This window comes from Python bivittatus, unplaced genomic scaffold (genome assembly GCF_059951505.1).
Source record: "Python bivittatus isolate LINGU-HERP-01145 unplaced genomic scaffold, Pbiv_v1 ctg000700_np1212, whole genome shotgun sequence".
Lineage (NCBI taxonomy): Eukaryota > Metazoa > Chordata > Lepidosauria > Squamata > Pythonidae > Python > Python bivittatus.
In genome coordinates, this window is record NW_028277098.1 from 58297755 (window position 1) to 58321279 (window position 23525).

A 23525-nucleotide genomic window follows, 5' to 3' on the forward strand; every position below is an offset into this window, starting at 1 on the left:
TGAACTAGTGCATCACTCTGCTTTCTTCAGTGGAATGTCAATACTTCAGGGATGGCTTAACTACTGACGAGCAACACCTAAAACAAGGATTTCTGCTTTATAAGAAAAAAGAAAACTAGCCTATTTATTTTTGGGAGTAATACAAAATTATATAGAAATCTGCTTAGTCTGCTAATGCAAATTTAGCAAATTCACAGCTGTTTTTTAATACATGCAAGCCAGAAATAAAGAGAAACTAGCATTTCTGGTAGTATAAATTTGTCATGCCTGAGAATAAAAACAAATTCTCATTTTTCAGGGCATGCTGTATAATAGGGTGGCTAATCAGAGGCGGAGCACTGGGGGGTGGGGTTAAAAAGAAAATCAAGATTGATTGATTGATTACATTTGTATGCCGCCCATCTCCCCCAATGGGTGACTCTAGTGGCTGCAGCTGAACAATTGAAGCCTTGCCTCCGTTTTACATGAGGGCACCCATGATCTGAGGTTAGAGGACTGTAAGTGGCCGAGAAGTTACTTTTCTGCAACTCCCAGACTCTTAATAGCTGGAAATCAGCAGTATAGTTTCTCCATCACATTTACTGTAGGTAGGAAACATTAAAAATTCCAGCAAAAGTTTTCAAAGAGGGTTAACATTGTTTAAAGAAAAGAGAAAAAAAAACACTTCTCTTGTCTAACCCAGGAGGCAATATAAAATCTGGGGCTGCCTGGTGTGTGTCATAGCCTTGTCCACTTTTCATCATTGCTCACTGTAGCCCTTGCTCCCTGCTCCCAGAGGTTTGCTCACTCTGATCATGCAAAAACAGTCAGCAGGGTTACTTAAAATCAAACATGGATCTTGCTAAAGAAGATAGAAGTAATGTAAATGAACTTATAATAGAAATTGAAATTGCAGTAAGGGGTTTAATATTGCACATTTCCAAACCACAGGGCATGTTCTGATGATTAAAAAAGACCACAGAAGACAAAGAACACAACAAAGTTGTGGTGTCAGGAAAGTTTATCAAATGCCCTATTGACCCCCCCAAGAATTTATACTCATCTAGTCCACTGTATGTTAGAGATGCATACTTCACTGGATCCTAATGTTAATCTATGCAAGTAGACTTAATGAAAGAATTTCATGATTGATTGATTATTCATAGGAATGGAAATTTCAGTGGAGTAATGCCCTGAGTCCTTTTAAAGGGAAAAAACTATACATCATGTTATTTTTACAGACTTCAAAGAGATGCCAGCTGTATAATGTTGCCTCCTGATTTATGTATACAAAGCCTGCTATCTCTGAGTAATCACATACTATAATTGGTTTTCCTTACATAATATGCCTAACAAGGAACAAGGCATGTCCCAACACAATATACTTAAACTAAGTTTTTTACTTAGCAGAATACCCTCTGTATTAATACTCTATGTGAAAAGGACATGCTTGGATCTGGGTCCTGAATCTATTCTGTGAAATGGAATAGTGACCAATGATTGCAGTTTGACAATCCTCTGAATCATGGTTGGGTACATATAGATATAAATAAAGAAATATGTGGCTGTAAATTATCCCTTTTCTCTGCCCCTTCCCTTTGGCCACACCACATTTCCTAATCTACTCAGACTATATTTTGCCATTTCTCTAAACAAATCGTGATTTGCACAAATTGTCCAATTAGAGTGCCAAGCCAGAATTGTGATTTCAAAACTGGATTTGGTTGGTGTATATTTGCTAGTTCAAATATAACAGCAAAGTATGATCATATACTTAGTAATGATCTGATTTCATCTGCGGATGTAACAGGATGCTTGAATCATTGATTATTTAGATAATTATTTAAATCATGGATAGACAACTTTTGCAACCAGAGATTATAAGTTTTGGTTCAAAAACAAAACTAAACAGCATCTTGGAGTTGCAGATATCATCATATCCAGTGGAATATATTCCATCATACAATGGAAAGGTGTAGATTCAAAATGTTCAGTTCCCTTTTTAAAGGCATTTTTAGGGGCTGACATATTTTAAAATAAAATAGGGATATATATGTGTATGCGTGTGTTTTGTGTTTTTCCCTAAAAAAAAAAATGATGAAAAACCACTGTCACATTTCATTATTTTGTTGCTGAATTTAGTGGCATGATCAGGTGGGGAGGGGGCTCAACAGGCCACAAAAAAAGGTGTTCAATACCACAAGCAAGCCAAGAGTTGCCCACCCCTAAATGGATCTCATGTATGTTTATGGCTAGTGTGTGTGCTTATACTCAATTCTCCTTAGAAATGTTCTAGATGACAGTTACTATATCCAGATATGGTTGCTGCCTTGTTTAAATAGTTTGCACTGAAGGCAGAGATAGTTAAGTTTGCCTGCAGGTTTTTTAATATTAGGTGATGTGTACATGAAATTGTCTTGGAAATTAGAAAAGTCAAGAAAGCAGATCGTAAAAATTGAGCAAAAAGTGAAATCTCTAATCACTTTTTAAAAATATCACATTGGAGTAATTACATTGTTTCTGTCATTCCCTTGCATAGTGTTGTAAGGACACTCTAAACTTTTGGAAAAGAGGTTTAAAGGATTTTGATTTTGTTTATTTATTTGTATTTTAAATTTGTCATCGCCCATCTCACTACAGATGTTACAAGTATAACGCAATTATGCATACTAACTGTACTGGGGCAAGAAGATGAACTCAGTAGTCTAAATGTTTACGCCGCCCAGAGTAACCTTGTGTGAGATGGGCAGCTATATAAATATGATGAATAAATAAATGAATAAATAAAATGTCCGATTCCAACTCTTGCTCACATAATTACAAATGCATGATCTGCTCTTTTGACTACAGGGGAATTTTTTTTACTACAGCTCTTCATGACATACAGTACTGTGTTATCCTGCCTCTTGCTGACTAGCCCAATTTTGATCTCCTAGCTTGATGTTGCCTCAATAGTGCCTTAAGAAAAAAAAAGCAAGTGTGTATAAAAGGAAATTAACCAGAACACTATAATGTTTAGCTAACCCTTTTTCCTTGAGCACAAAATGTGTCTGCCACAGGTGACTTCAGCTTCACAGGTGAAAGCTTCCCTCTTTCAATCCATATTTCATTCTTGGGCACACTACTTGGAAAAAAAATGATGTTGGACTTCCAGTAGTCGCTACTGTATATGCTGCTTCACTGTCTAACAATTCATTTACCCTACTTGTTCTCCCAGTGTTATGTTATTATAATGTGAAGCCCACCAGGACTGATGACTGGGAATGAAAATGGGGGGTGGGGGGAAAATTGCAATTCTTTCCTCAGTTCCATTTTCCTTAACAGTAGTGCAGGTAAACCAGTTCTATCTATTGGAAGATGAATAGGAACCTCTATATCAAGGGTTCTTAACCTGGGGTCCACAGATTTTTAGGGGGCCCATGGATAGATTTCAGAGGGTTCAATTTACAACTTTATTTTCACTGTTTTATTTTGTAATTTAAATACATTTTTATGAGAAGGGGTCCATAGTTTCACTAGACTCTCAGAGAGGTCCATGATACAAAAAGATGTAGCACCCCTGCTCTAGATCAAATCGTATATTCATACATTCATCCATTGGCCTGCTTCTGGGTCACTAGAATGTGAGAGGAAGTTGGAACTAGCTGCTGTGTATACAGATTATATCTAAAGTCAATATAATCCAGTATCTTTATTTCAATTTACTTCCCTTCAATAGGGGGATGGTCTGTATGTCCTGGTAACCTGGAGAATAGTGGAAGAGTAATGGTCCCCAGGATGTCTCTGTAAAATGAATGAGAGGAGAATGTGCTCAGTGTTTTGACTTGTCTGTCATCTCAGGGGCACAGATGTTCTGGAAAGAGGATCTTCTCACACTTCTAATACAGCTGAAGGAAATGGGTTGCAATGAGTGAAAGTAAAGGCCTTTCTGTGGTTAAGTGTTGCTAGCTACGTAAGACATGCCCATTTGATGATACTCTGTAGCTTTGGCTTTCAGGGAAGGGGTGTGTAGAGCCTTGACTAGGTCAGTTTGGTGCTCTGTATCCATTAAATGCTATTTAAGGAGTGTATTGGCCTGCTTGTAACTAAGGGAAAATAGATGGAAGGGGGAAAGCCCAAATAATAATAGTTTGGCCAGCAGGGTTTGTTTTCAGATGGATTGATATTCATCCTCCAACATTAAAGTCCTTGGGAAAAAGAATAGTCTTAGCCCAACATTTTATATAGGTGACCATACTATAGCCTCCACTGTTTACCAAGTCTTCTGTTGTAAATCAGCATTAGACATCCCTGGAATACTGGTCTTAAGAACTTGGACTGGGTAGCTCTAGGGGTAAAATTGGAAAAGGATCTGAGCTGGGCTCTGTAGAGAAGTTGCACTAAATGTCAGTGTCAAACTGGAGTCTCATATTTGCTGTATATTGTAAATACCTCTAATTTTTCTTTCTTTCCTTCATGAATTTCCTGTGGAAAGAAAAGAAATGGAAAAGAAATGGTAGAAGAACATGTGGAAGAACATGTTGCTGGACTCTGTGAAATAAAATTCCAATTGAATGCCACAAATTTCAGCTTTAATCTTTAAACAGAACCTCAGAATTCACAGTTCCAACTAAAAGGCATATTGGCTGGAGGACATCTCAAGTGCCCCCCCCCGCCCCGGGCAACCTGTTATTCCCTTTCTTGAAATAAGGGTAGAACAAGAGTTTCTGTACTCCTCACATCATCTTCCAGACAAACCTATGTGCTATCTTATGATCAGATTAGTTAAATGCAATACAAATTGCCTTAGCAAACTCTTTCCTCTTCTCCTCTCTGTCCACTGAGCCAAAGAAACTGTACAACGGTGGCTGAGGCAATTAGTTCAATGGACTTTTCTTAAAGGCTTCTACATTCTAAAGCTTTATTTGGGCTCCATTTGAAGTTCTACAGCACTGACAGCAGCTACATATAGATGTTCCTAAATACTTACAGTCAGGTCCAGAAATATTGGGACATCGACACAATTCTAACATCTTGGGCTCTACACACCACCACAATGGATTTGGAATGAAACAAACACAATGTGCCTTAACTGCAGACTGTCAGCTTTAATTTGAGGGTATGTACATCCAACTCAGGTGAACGGTGTAGGAATTACAACAGTTTGCATATGTGCCCCCCACTTGTTAAGGGACCAAAAGTAATGGGACAATTGGCTTCTCAGCTGTTCCATGGCCAGGTGTGTGATATTCCCTCAGTACCCCAATTACAATGTGCAGATAAAAGGCCCAGAGTTCATTTCAAGTGTGCTATTTGCATTTGGAATCTGTTGCTGTCAACTCTCAAGATGAGATCCAAAGAGCTGTCACTATCAGTGAAGCAAGCCATCATTAGGCTGAAGAAACAAAACAAACCCATCAGAGAGATAGCAAGAACATTAGGCGTGGCCAAAACAACTGTTTGGAACATTCTCAAAAAGAAGGAACGCACCGGTGAGCTCAGCAACACCCAAAGACCCGGGAGACAACGGAAAACAACTGTGGTGGATGACCGAAGAATCCTTTCCCTGGTGAAGAAACACCCTTCACAACAGTTGGCCAGATCAAGAACACTCTCCAGGAGGTAGGTGTATGTGTGTCAAAGTCAACAATCAAAAGAAGATTTCACCAGAGTGAATACAGAGGGTTCACCACAAGATGTAAACCACTGGTGAGCCTCAAAAACAGGAAGGCCAGATTAGAGTTTGCCAAACAACATCTAAAAAAGCCTTCACAGTTCTGGAACAACATCCTATGGACAGATGAGACCAAGATCAACTTGTACCAGAGTGATGGGAAGAGAAGAGTATGGAGAAGGAAAGGAACTGCTCATGATCCTAAGCATACCACCTCATCAGTGAAGCATGGTGGTGGTAGTGTCATGGCGTGGGCATGTATGGCTGCCAATGGAACTGGTTCTCTTATATTTATTGATGATGTGACTGCTGACAAAAGCAGCAGGATGAATTCTGCAGTGTTTCGGGCAATATTATCTGCTCACGTTCAGCCAAATGCTGCAGAACTCATTGGACGGCACTTCACAGTACAGATGGACAATGACCCAAAGCATACTGCAAAAGCAACCAAAGAGTTTTTGAAGGGACAGAAGTGGAATGTTATGCAATGGCCAAGTCAATCAACTGACCTGAATCCCACTGAGCATGCATTTCACTTGCTGAAGACAAAACTGAAGGGAAAATGCCCCAAGAACAAGCAGGAACTGGACAGTTGCAGTAGAGGCCTGGCAGAGCATCACCAGGGATGAAACCCAGTGTCTGGTGATGTCTATGCGTTCCAGGCTTCAGGCTGTGATTGACTGCAACGGATTTGCAACCAAGTATTAAAAAGGGAAAGTTTGATTTATGATTATTATTCTGTCCCATTACTTTTGGTCCCTTAACAAGTGGGAGGCACATATGCAAACTGTTGTAATTCCTACACCATTCACCTGAGTTGGATGTACATACCCTCAAATTAAAGCTGACAGTCTGCAGTTAAAGCACATTGTGTTTGTTTCATTCCAAATCCATTGTGGTGGTGTATAGAGCCAAAGATGTTAGAATTGTGTCGATGTCCCAATATTTCTGGACCTGACTTGTATACCTATATTAGGGTTATGTAAAGATTCAGAATTGAAGGGCAAAATGTGATTTGTAATAACACCTGCTGTAACATCTTACACCAAATGTGTCTTTTCAAAACTGGATTTCTGAGCAGCCCTAATCTCTGTGTCCTTGTTAATGTTTGTTAGGTAAAATTAAGCCCAATGGATGTATTTTAGGAGGACTGAAGAAAATTATGAATTTTAGGAGGATTGAAAAAAAAAAATGAATTGTTTTGGACTGGTTTATATTTTTATTATGGCAGCCCAGTTACTATCCTTCCAATCCTAGTTTTGCCTCACAGAATTATTAACTGGGGTTTTAAATTTGAAACAGAATAATTAAAATAGCTGAACCTGTAGAATGCAAATTCTAAGAATTTAATTCTAATTTAAAAGAGATGAAAAATATTCTGCAAGCTTGTACTACACCTTGGGATTGGCCAACAAGCCTAATAGGTGTTCTATGCTCTGGGATCAACAGGAAGGCAGTGTATCTTCTAGGTAACGTAAGTCTTTAGTTGATAAGAAAATTGAATAAACATTATTTCATTTAACTACACAAATATTTTTATCAGTTTATGGTATTTTTTTATTTTAGATTATGTTATAAGCATCCACTACTTGAGGCAATCAGATCTGTAAGGTGGGACATAAATCTAATAAAGAAGGCTATCAGTAGATAAAAGTTGTGATGGCTATATACACTCCCGCCAAGATTAGAGACTGTTCCTGAGTGCTGCCTGTTGAGTAACCTCCTATGGAGTTGACGTCTTTGTGTCCTGCCTGCTTGTGTGGTTTTCATTAGGGTTGGATCCTGTGGGAACAGAATGTTAGTTCTGATACATTTGTTGGTTTGTTTTTATGCTAGCTTTGGCTCAAAAGAGCACTAAGTTTACTCACTGATGTCATCGGTTTCAGGGCTCATTCAAAGTACTTCACTGCCTAAGATAGCAACAAATGATACCTCCCTGCTTTTGAATGCAGGGCCAACTAAATATTTTGGTATATGATGCAATAAACTCAAAAGTACTCTCCTCTGACAGTAATTAAATAATAATAAGGAATAGTATTGTCCCTGTTGACTATTATGCAAAACAAGATGCTCTTATATTTTTAGGAGGCATTCCTCTCTGTGTGTGTGTGTGGTGTGACTATATAGTCCTTTCTTTCTGCTGTTGTCAACTGGCTCTGCCTCCTGTTCAACGTGAGATGTAATGCAGTTTGGGTAATACTTCGGGTTAAATGACACCTTCAGATTAGCACTCTGTGAACATGAATAGAATAGATCCTTATGGCATTTAACGGCACAGAAGTATTTGTGTGATGTTTCAGAATGTGCCCAACCTGCAGTATTGTATTATTGCTTAATTGTCTAGTTGCTTTCATTTGTGCCACACCTTTCTTGGATCTGCTCAGTACGTATTTTAGTATGACAACTTTATTGTGTAAATAATAAAATGAAGCAGAGTCAGAAGATGCCCAGAGAGCCTAATAATTTAAGCCACATAACTTTGTAAGAAATTATTGCTACTTCTCAGAGGACAATAGTGTCCCTGTGGTCAGGTAGAATGATAAATAAGAATGGATTTTCTTTCTTCTCAAAGGTAACATGATAATGTTTAGCATGAAATGTTACAAAAATACAACCAAGCTGTTTCTGTTGAAGGATCCTTCAGTGACATTCTAATGCATGGAAATGACCACAGATATCATTTTGTATGTGAGAAGGCTCTTCTAACATAGCAGCATATCAATAAAAATAAGAGCAGACATTTCTGTAGTGGGCAGCTGTCTGGGAACAAGTCAGGAGCCAGACAGTGAGAATCAGAAACAAGAAGCAATAAGAATAAAAAAGCAACTAAAGAGTCTACCAGTGTTTCTCAATCTTGGAGCCTTTAAGATGTGTGGACTTCAACTCCCAGAATTCTACAGCCAGCATGAATTCTGGGAGTTGAAGTCCACACGTGCCATTGAGAGTTCTGGGTATCGAAGTCCATGCATGCCATTCAGAATTCTGGGACTTGAAGTCCACACATGCCATTCAGAATTGTGTGTGAATCATGGGAGGGCAAGGCAGGGCCTGAGAGGGCCGGCAGAGGCTGCACATGAGTGGTGGGGGAGTGCTGCAGGCAGGAGAAAAAGCAGGTGTGACACTGGAGTGACTTGCGACCTTCCCTGCTGGCTTCCTCATTGACTTTGCTTGTGGGAACCTAGCAGGGAAGGTCGCAAATGGTGATCATGTAATCGTGGCTCCCTGCAACATTGTAATTGTGAGCCAGGCACCCAAGTGCCTGGATCGCCAATCACATGACTGTGGGGGATGCTGTGATGGTCGTAACTTTGAGGACCAGTTGTACATCCATTTTTCAGTGCCACCGTAACTTTGAACAGTTGCTGAACAAATGGACATAAGCCGAGCGCTACCTGTACAGGTAATCCTCACTTACTGACTGCTTTGTTCAGTGACTATTTGAAGTTACGACCATGTTAAAAAAATAGCTTTGGGACCAATCCTCATATTTATGACTGTCGCAGCATTCCACAGTCATGTAATTGCCATTTGTGTTTTGCAACTAGCTTGTTACAAGCAGAATTAATAGAGAAGGTGGAAGTAAAATCATAAGTCATGGTCACATGGTGTTTCACTTAACGACCAAAGGGAAGTGAGGTTGTAAGCCTGTTGCAGTCATGTGATTTTCTGCTTAGCAACTGCGGCACTTAACAATGGAGTTGCCAGTCCCAATTGTGGTCACTAAGGGCGGACTACCTATAATTCCCAACTGGCATGAGAGTTGTAGTCTTCAATCTAGCAAGGGCCCTTTTATGTTCTTGCCATACATTGCCATGACATAATTGTGAAATAATTGTGGTGGAGTTAAAATACTCCTTCCAACTTAGTAGCCTCCTTTCCTCTGGGTCTCTAAGGAGCTTAGCCTGTTTCTAGGCTGAAGGCCATCCAGGTGCTTCAAGGGCAGCTATTTCCATCACCAGATATTCTCTTTATCTCTGCACCTTTGGGGTTTCCAGTATATTGCTCTTGTATAAAATCCTGATAGCAAGGATTGTGATATGTACAGGACTAGCTCTCAGTGAGTAAGTAAGTTCAGGTAGAGAAATGTTAGCATTAAAAGGTTGATATTGACTTTACTACATAGTGAAGATGGAAACCAATAGTAGGAAAAGAGCTTACCGAAAAGTGCATGTATTACTCTGTAAGAAAAAAAGTATACATACAAAATAGAAAATATTAGCAATTTTGCCAGCCTTCCATGTGGCATAGTGGTGAAGGTATTGGACTAGAAATGGAAACTCAAGGCCAGGTCCACCTTCAGCCATGGAAACTCACGTCTAGTTACTCTCTCTTAGGCCAGCCTTCTTCACAGAAATGTGTGGTCAGGATAAAAATGAAGGGAGTTCCCTGTGTAAACTGCCTTGAGCTTCTGGACAAGAGGCAGGATAGAAATATGACAAAAATATATTGCAAGTCCTTTTCTAGACTTTCTCCTTTAAGGCTTTCCCTCAGTGAAATCTGTTAATTTTTCCTTTGGATTGCACTTTTCCTGCTCCAGTTTATTTAGTCTCCTTTAACCACCAGTCCCCACTGCTTTTCAGAGTTTCCTCTTTTGCCAAGTCTATTTTTTGATAGAATTTATGCAACTGTATGGACATCTTACTAAGACCCAGCTCAAACACAATCCAGCTAACTACAAGCCTTGTTCTTGCAACTGTGAAAATTCAAAAAGCAATGTTTCCCAAACCATTTTTAAAGTGAGTTTTCCAAGTATATAGGCCAAGACTGATGTACTGTAATTTTATTTACTTGGTTTTACTCTTGTTTGCCTGTTTTTTTTTAAATTACTAGTTCTGTTCCTATTGGGATAAGTGGATGTTTAAAGTACACATAGTTCTAGAGAGTCTCTGTCCAAGAGTTTGATTTTCCAAAGACAGTCAAACTAGGAAGAAGTGTGTGTGTGTGTGTGTGAGAGAGTGAGGGGTGGGGGAGAGAACATTTCTTCCACATAGCTCACTCATTCACAATGAGCTCCTTCCAGAAATGAATGTTACATTGACATGAGGCAACTGTAGCCATCTCATGTATATTCTCAAAACCTTGGCTTTTCCTTCCCAGTAACTCAGAAGATTGTTTAAGGCAGTGTTTCTCAACCTTGGGTACTTTAAGTTGTGTGGATTTCAACTCCCACACATGCTGGCTAGGGAATTCTGGGAGCTGAAGTCCACACATCTTAAAGGTGCCTAGGTTGAGAAACACTGGTTTAAGGTACAATCTACTGTACCAGTGACAAAGCACTGTCACTTCAGGTAAATTTGTCGGGCCCTTGAACTGTAACTGTTATCCAAGGATAGCTATCAAGGCTGTAGCAACATGATAGGATTCACCAGTGTTAGTCACCAATCCTCAACCCCCTAATGCCAGCTATTTTGGTTTCCCCCCAGTACTCTGGACTTTCTCTACATCAACCTTCTGGCACTGTGGAAAATTATAATACTAATTACAAGTTGGTGTAGGCTTTCATGGCTGGTATCAATCACTTGATTACATGTTGCCCTACAGAGAACTGCTGCTGAGAATGCTATTATGTAAACTTGAGGGAATGCATCTGTATAGGAGAGGCTCAACTGTGGACCTCTTGCCTAGAGGCCTTCAGACATGAAGTTGATTCTCCAACATGGAAGTAGCAATTTTTCACTCCTTTAGTATACTTGAAGAAATGCTTGAGCCACTATGGCATTGGACGTAACTGTTTACATTTGCTCCTCAGTGAAGATGAACTTCACTGGTGGGAATTGGTCAGTTTTAGAGGTTGGGTATGTTTTGTTTTGTTTTTTAGGGCTGTTCAGTGCTTCAGATTTGAAGGCAAAAAGGTGTTTTGGAGTGTGTCGTGGGCTTAACTTCTTAAACCAAACATATATTTCCTGGAATTGCTCTGCGAGTGCTGAGGGTGGATGAGCATCCATTATCTCCAAAGTACCTTTCTAGCTTCAGATCTGAAGGATTGTGCAACCATCTTTTTTATACAATCTGGATCAGGTACATTTTGTATTCCAGACTGCCATTGATGAGAACTTAGCAGGTATCATATCTGAGAAACAGACTAATTTTATACACATGCCTAAATGCATACATGTAATATACATGTAGGCAACTGGCTATATGTTTTGATATATTTTATCTCACTACAAGATAAAATACAATTTATTGGTACATTGTAAGATGAGGCTCCCAACAGAGTTTCATCTTCTCATAGCTAACCTTCCAAGAGCTACTGTATCTAAGCTTCAAAAATTCAGATGACTGTTGGATGGTAGCAAAACTGTAAAGGGATTTTTGCAGTCCAGATAAGGTAATCCTATATACAGTGGGGCAAAAAAGTATTTAGTCAGCCACGAATTGTGCAAGTTCTCCCACTTAAAAAGATGAGAGAGGCCTGTAATTTTCATCATAGGTATACTTCAACTATGAGAGACAAAATGGGGGAAAAAATCCAGAAAATCACATTGTCTGATTTTTAAAGAATTTATTTACAAATCATGGTGGAAAATATTGGTATTTGGTCAATATCAAAAGTTCATCTCAATACTTTGTTATATATCCTTTGTTGGCAATGACAGAGGTCAAACGTTTTCTGTAAGTCTTCACAAGGTTTTCACACACTGTTGCTGGTATTTTGGCCCATTCCTCCATGCAGATCTCCTCTAGAGCAGTGATGTTTTGGGGCTGTCGCTGGGCAACACGGACTTTCAACTCCCTCCAAAGGTTTTCCATGGGGTTGAGATCTGGAGACTGGCTAGGCCACTCCAGGACCTTGAAATGCTTCTTATGAAGCCACTCCTTCGTTGCCCAGAGTGGTGTGTTTGGGATCATTGTCATGCTGAAAGACCCAGCCACGTTTCATCTTCAATGCCCTTGCTGATGGAAGGAAGTGTTCACTCAAAATCTCACGATACATGGCCCCATTCATTCTTTCCTTTACACGGATCAGTCGTCCTGGTCCCTTTGCAGAAAAACAGCCCCAAAGCATGATGTTTCCACCCCCATGCTTTACAGTAGGTATGGTGTTCTTTGGATGCAACTCAGCATTCTCTCTCCTCCAAACATCACAAGTTGAGTTTAGACCAAAACGTTCTACTTTGGTTTCATCTGACCATATGACATTCTCCCAATCCTTTTCTGGATCATCCAAATGCTCTCTAGCAAACTTCAGATGGGCCCAGACATGTACTGGCTTAAGCAGGGGGACACATCTGGCACTGCAGGATTTGAGTCCCTGGCGGCATAGTGTGTTACTGATGGTAGCCTTTGTTACTTTGGTCCCAGCTCGCTGCAGGTCATTCACTAGGTCCCCCCATGTGGTTCTGGGATTTTTGCTCTCCGTTCTTGTGATCATTTTGACCCCACAGGGTGAGATCTTGCATGGAGCCCCAGATCAAGGGAGATTATCAGTGGTCTTGTATGTCTTCCATTTTCTAATTATTGCTCCCACAGTTGATTTCTTCACACCAAGCTGCTTGCCTATTGCAGATTCAGTCTTCCCAGCCTGGTGCAGGTCTACAATTTTGTTTCTGGTGTCCTTCGACAGCTCTTTGGTCTTGGCCATAGTGGAGTTTGGAGTGTGACTGTTTGAGGTTGTGGACAGGTGTCTTTTATACTGATAACAAGGTCAAACAGGTGCCATTACTACAGGTAACGAGTGGAGGACAGAGGAGCCTCTTAAAGAGGTAGTTACAGGTCTGTGAGAGCCAGACATCTTGCTTGTTTGTAGGTGACCAAATACTTATTTTCCACCATGACTTGCAAATAAATTCTTTAAAAATCAGACAATGTGATTTTCTGGATTTTTTCCCCCATTTTGTGTCTCATAGTTGAGGTATACCTATGATGAAAATTACAGGCCTCTCTTATCTTTTTAAGTGGGAGAACTTGCACAATTGGTGGCTGACTAAATACTTTTTTGCCCCACTGTAAATATATTATTATTTGCTTGGTTCTAATCTTTCTGATATTATCTGTTTCTCTTAGGTGTTCATGGATCTCTATTCTTCCCCTGTTATCTCCAGAAGAATACATCAGATTACATGACTTCCAGTACCATCTATATCATCTATATCTATATCTATATCTATATCTATATCTATATCTATATCTATATCTATATCTATATCTATATCTATATCTATATCTATATCTATATGGATGATGCTGAGCTTTGCCTGTAAACTGCCTTCCTCATTCAAATCCTCATTTTCAGCTGTCTTTCTAATACTTGTGCTTGATTTTTTGGGGGGTGGGTGTCAACTCAAACACAGTATACCCAAGCCCAAATTCATTTTCCTTCCAGGTCATCCTTATTTGTTTTTCTTATCCATTGGCAATGCTGTCTTGCTGAATAATGAAACTTGTTGAACAGCTGAATTTGGCTGTTGATAACGCACTCACTTTCACTCTCTCTCCCCCAGCTATTTATAGTGTCTTTAGACCAGTGTTTCTCAACCTTAGCAACTTTAAGATGAGTGGACCAACTCCCAGAATTCCCCAGCCAGTCATGGGAGTCGAAGTCCACTCATCTTAAAGTTGCCAAGGTTGAGAAACACTGCTGTAGACACTGCAAAAATTCAACTTTTTTTCTTCAACCTCTCAGCAAAACCTTTGATCTACTCCCTGTTCATTTCTTATTTAGATCATGTTAGTCTTTGGTTTCTCTTTGTTTCATCTTGCTTCTGGCATGCTGCTGCCAAAATCATTCATCTCTTATCACTCTATGTGATGCCCCTCCCTTAATCCCTGTATTGGCATCCTGTCCATTCCCAAATCCATGCTCCTAGTTTTTAACTTCAAGGTTCCACATGCACTTTTCCAAGTGCAATTTAAATAATTGTAACAATTAAACAGTTTAAACAATTTAAACTGTTTCCTCCTGCTCCTCATTGCATCACCCTTTCCTCCCTCTGTTTTCTTTGTATTACATTTTCAATTGTAAAACTCCTTTAATCAGGATCCTGTCATATTCTATTCTGGCAAGCACTGGCAGTGCTGTATAACTAATAAACAGTAGTTATATAATGCTGTCTCCAAAAAAGCATTAAACAGGTAATAACAACAGGAGTATAAATACAGTTAGAATCATCAGATAAAAATACAGTCCCAAAATTGTAATATGTAAAGGCATAAAACTATTCCATTCACAGATGAATCTGCAAATTCTGGTTAAGTCATCAAACCACAATGGCCAAATTCAGTTGGTCCACCCATTCCCAGTATGAAGGATGACCATGTTGGGCTGGTCTACTGTTTATATGTTGACATTAACAAGTCTGGCAGAAAAAAGAGGTGACAACACTAATTCAATATCACAAACATGATAATAAGGCACTTTCCGCATTTCTTAAACTATAAGCTCTCGTGGATTCTTGTCCTTTCCCTTAGATATATGGAATATTAAGTGCTCAAGGTGCTCTGCCTAGATCTGAATCTCACAATTTCACTTTCTTTCACATTAGATTTTTTTTTAAATCTCAGGATCTTTCCATCTCATTCAATATTTACCTCCCCCCCCCTAAAAAACTAAATGGTTCTTAAAATAGATTGCTGCATTATTTTTAGAGATTTCTACTAATTCTGCCATAATGTTTACAAAGAATTAGGACTGGCCGTAACATCCTATGGTAAACACTTGGTCTTTGCACTTAAAAAAAATAGGGGCCCTTTCTTGATTCTATGTTTAAGAGGGAGTTAATACTTTTAGCCAGTGTCTGTAGATTCTGTGAAAATTGGAATGACATAATGCTCCCTGGCCTTAATGACCTTTCAGAAGAGAGAAAAATATTATTCAAGAGTTGTATCTTATGTTGTAGATGGATGTACTACTAATCATTAAGATCTGATGATTCCAGAACTTCTGCCTTTGATGAATCACTGTACCTTTTGAATGTGAAGTACTATAGATACATCTGGCAAGTTTCACTCTTCTATCTGCAGTGGCATTGGGCTTCTTCTTTTCCAAAGCTGTGGTGCTTACCACTAAGATATATTCTGTGCAAATGGTGATTTGCTGGGGGACAAGATGCTACTGTTGATATTAAGATCCTTGCCAAGGTCTGCAGAATCTCAAATCTACCTTAGACCAGAAAGTGGAGCCTGTGGCTACATGTGGCCAGAATAAAGTGCTTTGAAGAGGAAGGAAAAGGTTAGGGGTGCTGCATATCCTGCTGTGACTATTTAATATTTAACTTATGAACCTTCAACCACAGTCTTATTCATGGGTTGCTGGTCTAATAACTCCAAGGGTCTGGAGCCTCTCCCATTTAGTGGCAGGCTCTCTATGAACCCCTAGTCTAATTTAGAAAAATGTGGTTACTGAGTTTTCTGTATAGTCTTGTTTGGAAAGCCTGATTCTATTCCCAGGGATAAGAAAATATGACTCAGTGCAGAATTTATTTTCTTGTGGGCTGCTGCCAGTTTTCTGTTTTATTCACACATATTTTAAATAATAGAAAGTCAGTACAGGTGTGTATATACACACACATACATTTCATGAATACATGCAAGGAAACCCTATAGCTTACGTGACATTTTGTTAGATACAATCACCCTTCCTTGAAGAATCTGGCATTCATAAACAAAACTTATGAGCCCTGATTACTGAAAAACTAGTTAGCATCAACCTTCAGAAATGCTTTCAAGTTAGTGTATATCTGAAAGTTGTCTTACTACATATGAGCAATAGGACTCTACAAGCATAAGTTAGAGGAGACTCCATGCACCTTGGCTTTAGTAAAATGTATGGAGCTGCGTTTCACAAGTTGTTCTGTTTATATGTATTATATAAAATCAAATTTTGCAAAGCTTATTTTACTAAACTTGCATAAAAAGGCACGTACTACAGTTATTACAGTAAGTACTTTTTGACTGCCTCTTGACTTCCATTCTTAAAAATACTGTTTTAATAGCCACTACAAAACAAAAAGGAAAATGAAACTAACTGAAGGAAAACTAGAAATATCAGATTTCAAAGTGGGTTGGTGTAGTAGGGGTCAGCCTTCAAAGACAGTGGTCTCTTCAAAGTAGAAAAGAAGAGATAAGTCGGCTGATATTAATCCCAAGGAATGCTGAAAAAAAGTGTTACTGACAAGAATGGACTTGTCCACAAAAGAGAAGAAAAAAGTTTTCAAATGGATGCTCTGATTGTCCAGATTTACCTAACTGCTTCACTGGGAGAACATTTGCCCAGTGATGATTGACAACCACAGATCTTATGTTGAGGTATATGTTCCACTCCAGTGTCTGTTTATTCAAGAACCACTAATTGTATGGATTAGTTTTTCAGCTTTATTGTATATAGGAACAGAACCCCCAAATTATTATTGCTTCTTCAGCCATAACTGTTTGTTTTGACCAGTAGGATCACCTCCCATTTTCCTTCTGTAAGTTCTTGTACTTTTAAAAGCTGCACAATAGGCAAAAATTCCATAGGGTGATGTGCTGTGGAAGTCTTGACAAGATGAATGTTTTCTCATTATTAACTGCTGAAAGACAATTCCATTATCCAACATGAGGGAGATACAATATCGTTGCAGTTTTGATATGCATCAGAGGCTCTGTGGATGTGTGTATGTTTGAATGTAAGTATATATTGTATAAACATTTATACAGTGTATTCATATTTGTTATTTTACATTAACCACAGCCCCGGATAACTAACACACCCCTGGTCATCAGTCAAGAATTACAATATAACCCAAACCACTGGAGACATGAGAAGATTTACTACAGAGAGGAAAACAGAAACCAGCTTTCTGTTGAAAGATCCATTTCCTGATTTAGTGGTTAGGCCACATTGCACACTGATAATTTGGCCAGATAACATGACTAGACTGCTCAATTGGCATGTGGTGACACTTGGCACTGCCAAGATTCATAATGGTTACATGTATAGTCTATTGAAGTCAGAGCTAATTGTTGGAGGAAAATCCATAGCACCTTTATCACAGTCCAAAATCAAAAACCATTTCAGAGGCTTTTCGGAACCTTGATTTGACTTCAAACTGAATTCAGTGGGGTATAAAAAAGCAGCTTGTCTGTATCAGGTTTTGTTTGAAAAACTACAGGGAACAGGGATAAGATGGTGGGGATATGTTCATGTATAGGACAAAATAATAAATTGTAGGTAGCTAATATCTGGAAATATTATCATCTGTGTATATGACAGTGTTGTAGAGCAGGGGTGTGTAACTTCAGTCAGACCAAAACTTGTCCCAGCCTTTTAATGGCATGTTGATGGCCACACTCCAAAAATGGGTATGGCCAGAGCCCACTCTGGAGGGAATTTTAAGAGTTTGTGTAAAGCTAAAGGTATCTATTTTGCTCCTTAAACTCCCCTCCAAATGCAAAAAGGGCCCCACAATTTTTGGTGCTAGCCACTCTAGGAGCCACAAAAGAAAGAGAAGCAAACCACATTTGTCCCAGCCTGCATGTTTTATACCTCTGTCCAGGACCCCAAGATAGATTTGCCAGTTTTAGTTCTACATGGAACAATCCACACACAATTGAATTTTTCTCCTTACTTCTAACCATGAATTTAAATCAAGTGAAACCATGTTTGTAAATGATACTAAAAATAGGTGTTTGTATTTCCTAGATCTTAGCGTATAAAACTATATCGGATAAAAGTAGGATTATTAACATTAAAAATATATTATTTCAAGGCTGCATCTTCTGCCTACCAATTCTCATGCAAAAGCTTGTCCCCTGCTTAGGTGCTGCTGAATGCCCTTGTTATGTGAGGCACATTTGTTTCTATGAGCCTTGAGTCAAAAGATTTTATAAAACTCTCATCAAGGCAGAAGCCCAGGGCATTAATTGTGGATCAAACTTAACAAAACTCAGATGAAAGATGTCAATTGATTAAGTATCAAATGATTTCCTATATATAAGTTTAAAATAGCCCTGGTTCGTTTACTTAATGTATGTTTCCTCTGCAGTTTTCAAATGGCAGGACCACACTATTTAGCTTCAGCAGTAAATCATATCATCTATCCTTGACCATTTTTGTATAATAGGATCAAACAATGCCTAGATTATAAATGTCAAGCATTTAAAGATGCTTTAAAGATGACCACTGTTAAAGAACTAGGCATGACCAAAATATGTTCACTTACTTACTGAACCACATCCTGAGCAGAGCAAATTATTCTTATTTATCATCTTATTTCCTGAAGGATCTGAGAATAAGGAGTGGGCACTGAACTCTAGTGGCTTGAAAAGAGCCAAATAAACAGTCTTACAAATAATGTTCAAGAGAACAATCCCAAAAGATTCTTATTGAGAGGAAACCATCTAACTTTATTTATTATACTTTGTTTTTATATTAGATACTCAACATAAGAACAGCTCTGCTGGATCAGGCCAAAGCTGGTATTAGCTCAGCATTTTGTTTCTCTCACTGACCATAGAAATGCCCCTGAGTTGGTTACAGGCAAGAGGATGAGACATACATTTATCCTGCCATTGTTCACCTGAAACTGGGATTTGGAGACACGTCTCCAACCCAAGATAAAATTAAGCCTTAATACTACTAGCCCTCAACAAGACCTATCCCCCATGAATATATCCACTCTCATTTTAAACCTTCTCAAGATAGTGGCCATCATCATATCTTTGAGTGATGAATTTCACAAATGATGTATTGTGTGAAGAAGTGCTTTCTCATGTCTGTTGTGTAAAAAAGTACTTTTTTTTTGCCTAAATCTTCCAGTCAACTTCATTGGGCAACCTTTGGTCCTAGTGTTTTAAGAGAGGGAGGAGCTTTCTCCATGTCACATGTTTTTGTATACCTTAATCATGTCCTCTCTCAGTCACTCTTTTTATGATGTGAGTGAGTGAGTGAGTGAGTGAGTGAGTGAGTGAGTGAGTGAGTGAGGGCCTTTGAGTCATTGTTGACTCCTGGCAACTACCTGGACTAGTCCCTGCAGTTTTCTTTGCAAGATTTCAGAAGTGGTTTGCCATTGCCTGCTTCCTAGGGCTGAGAGAGAGAGTGACTGGCCCAAGGTCACCCAGTTGGCTTTGTGCCTAAGGCAGGACTAGAACACACAGTCTCCCAGTTTCTAGTCCAGTGTCTTAACCACTACATCAAACTGGTTCTCTTTTGATGATCTAGAGAGTCCTAAATATGCTGGACTTTTTCATATAGATGTCCAAACCCCCTGATCATTTTGATTGCCCACTTCTGCAATTTTTTCAACTTTGCTATATCTCTTTTGAAATATTCTAGTATTTTAGTTGCAGACAAATCATAAATTTATAATAGAGGCATTTTTATTTTCAATCCCCTTTTTAAAGTGATCCTTGGCATGGAATTTGCATTCTTCATAGATCCTGCACACTAAGTTGATATCTTCATTGAGATATCCCCCTCTGACCCTGATATTTTTTCCTGATTAGTTACAGACAGCTTAGAATTCATCAGTATATATGCAGAATTAGTGTTTTTTGCCCCGGTGTGCAATATCACTGAGAGACTCCACTTCTTACTTCTCTCCATTGAGAAAATTGTTCATTTATTTCTCCTCTTTCCTTTTTAAAAAGCCAATTAGTAATTCATAAAAGGTCAGGTCTTCTTAATGCCCTGAATGCTACATTTATTCAAAAGTCTTTGATGAGGAATGTTGTCAAAAGCTTATTAAAAATCCAAGTAAGTATACAGTGTTGAGGAGGTCATTTCCATATGCATGTCTGCTGGCACTCCCAGCAAACTGTAAAAGTTTGGTGAGGGGATTTACCTTTGTGGAATCCATGTTGATTTTCTTTTGGCAAACTTTGTTCCTTTATGTGCCTAGGTATTAGTATTTTTTATTACCTTTTATATCAGTTTGCCTGAATCAGAAATTATACTGACTCACCTATAATTTCCAAAATCTCTCTTAGATCTCCTTTTAAAAAGTCTCATTATTTATCTTTGAGTCTTCTGGTCCTGAGTTGGATCTCAGGGACAAGTTGCATGTTTTTGCTAGGAGCTCAGTAATTTCATGTTTGAGTTTGAAAAGAACTCTTGAGTCCTTGTCACTAGGACACAGTGATTTGTTAACGGTTGTTTCTCAAGTTGTCCTAGAATATCTTCTCTTGTTACCTTAATTTGCTTTTCTTGCTCAGATTCCCTTCCTGGAAATATCAAGATTTGGGACAATCTTGTTTAATAAACGAAGACACTTGTATCTGAATTGGAACACTGTCCTGCATCGGACGAAAAGTAATGAGGCCCCTGGGTTGAGCTTGGTTCCTGGTGACTGGATATTTCCTTGTCAATGCAGTGGAAGTGATTTGCGACTGCTCCCTTCTGGAATAGTTTTTGTTTGTTTTAATTTCCCAGTCTAGGCAACACCCTTGCTCAGCTCCCACAATCAGGCAAGGTTGGTTAGGTGCTACCATTTGTGTCTCGTACTGTTTTATAATATACCTGCAACTGACCTCTCTATTTCTTCTCATGACCCCACTCACCTTGGGTTTTGTTTTGTTTGCTTTGAGCTGGCATTCAAATACATGTTGGGAGCAAATGAAAGGACTCTTTGCTCTTAAACCCATACTGCAAGGTGCAGAAAGTCAACTGACTAAGAACTGAGCCACAGCAGCAGATAGGTATCAGACAAATATGAACCATGTTGGTCTCTCCTCTTCTCCCTCATTACAAACATCAGTCATAAATACCAGCAAGAAGCCAGGAAAATCAGGTTATGTTTTTATATACTATTGCTTAACTGAGTGGCATTGACAATGAGATGGACCTTGAAAGAGAAAGATGCAAACTTGGGGTTGCCTAGCACAGCTCCTGTGATGTCAACTGAGGCCAGATTGAACTACAGGGCAGCAGATGTAATACTCCACTATTACAGTGATTGAAGTAGAGTGCCTGCTTTTTGCCAACAGGAAGCCTATCAACATGTGTGAGGAGCGTTTATGCTTAATGACAAACTTACAATGATGCTGAACAAGTGGTACTCACAACTGGTCCTTGCAATTACAATGTTGCAGCATCCTGTGGTCACGTGGTTGCCATTTGTAATTTTCTTTGTCAGCTTCTGACAAGCAAAGTCAATGAGGAAGCTGGCAGGAGGTTACAAATGGTGACCACGTGACGTTGAGCTTAATGATGTTGTGGGATTCGCCTAGCAATGGCAACTGGAAGTGCCGGAAGTGCTGTTGCTAAGTGGTGTGGTCACATGCCATCACACTTTATGACCATGTCACTTAATGACAGAAATTCCAATCCCAGTTACTGTTGTTAAGTGAGGACAACCTATAAGGCCTCTTATATTTTGTACACCTACACCAATCTCTGCATTCGCTCATTATGCTTGTTATGTCAGAAACTACTGAAGCCTTTCAGTGGTTTATAATAAAATACATTGATAATGCTGCTCATCAACCATTGAATTATTCAGTGGTTTTTTTGACCACCCCCCTCTTTGTGAAAGCTCTGCCCCAGCATAACCTTATTGTAAAGAAAGCCCTGAAACAGATACTGTAATGATATCCATGTCAAGAAATTGCGGTATTATAGGCTGCTTTTGCAGTTAGTGAACATTGCTTTTCTGATTCATGTATGTTTTTTTCTGTTCCTTTCAAGGTATGCAGTAAGGAAGGCAAGCATTGTACAGTCTGTTAAAACTATGTAAGATTATTGTCTAGTGAGATTCACTGTGAATTTCAAAGCAACATTTGGCAAGCAGGGAAGAATATATGGTGTGTTTTGGCTAGGAGATGCTTATTTTGTTTTTCTCTTCTGATTACTTCATTTCTGGAACCTCATTTCTGAATTTATTTGCAGTTGGCATTGACCGACTGAGATTTGCCAGTCTCTGTTAAAATGTTTTATGATGTGTGAGAATGGAATAGTTCTTGAAATAAACACTATCCTGCCTTTCCTGTTTCAAAGTTGTAGCTGCCAGAAATGTTCCATTTGATCATACAAGAGGACTAGGAACGTGGTCATAATTGTTAATGCATTACAGTTACTAAGCAAGAGATCAGTTAGAATTGGTTAGGCTTTATATAAGTATTTAGTGACAAAGGCTTGCGACTATAACTCTCATTATGGTTTTGATCAACAATTTGAACAACTGCTCAATTCAGTTTGGACTGATTTGGAGGTCACTTGATTTGATTCAGTCTAAAACTCAAACTTAGGGCAGCTCTGAGACTTGGGGGTTCTCCTGAATTCATGGCTCCTGCAAGAGTAACAAGTGGAGGCCATGGCAGCCTTTGCACAACTAATTGCTGGCCTTTCTACACCAAGAAAAAATGACTCATGTCGTAATTGCCATGCAACTAGAGGTATTCATTACTACTGTAATGCAATCTATATGGGATTGCCTTTGTAGATGATTTGGAAACTCCAGTGAATCCAAAATTCTGTGGCCTGGCTGCTAACCGGTACAAGTAGGCTTAGTAGTATCATACCAGTGTTTCTGTAGCTGCATTGATTACTGGTAGGTTTCTGGATCTAGTTCAAACAAGTGCTGCTGAATTATAAAGATCTACATGGCTCAGCCTCCATGTACTTACAATACCATTGTCCAAATTAGATACTGCCTTTTGTTGAGCTCTTCTTGGGAGAAGATGCTGAGAGACTTCACTGCACATGAAGTCTTCTTGATGGCTATCCCCAGCATGGGAGTTTGTGAAATCCCCCAACCTGTTAGTCTTTCAGAAGTCCATGAAGACCATTATTTTTTCAGTGAATATTTGGTGATTAATGGTGGATATTTTGATAGGAACTATTTTTGTAAGTGTAAATGAATTTAGAGATGACCTTGGGATGAAATACCTCTAAGGAGGGACTTGGAGAAGCAGTTTCGTAGCTGCAGAAGCAAGCATGAGAAATCAACTCAGAATAACTCTGTCCTGATTGTGTTAG

General features: G+C 39.0%; 1 protein-coding gene across 2 annotated transcripts in view; it reads left to right on the plus strand.

The window, feature by feature from the left end:
- Positions 1-23525, plus strand: part of SCUBE3 (signal peptide, CUB domain and EGF like domain containing 3) — a 139220-nt gene that overhangs the window by 6868 nt on the left and 108827 nt on the right. The gene's annotated exons all lie outside the window — the stretch shown is intronic.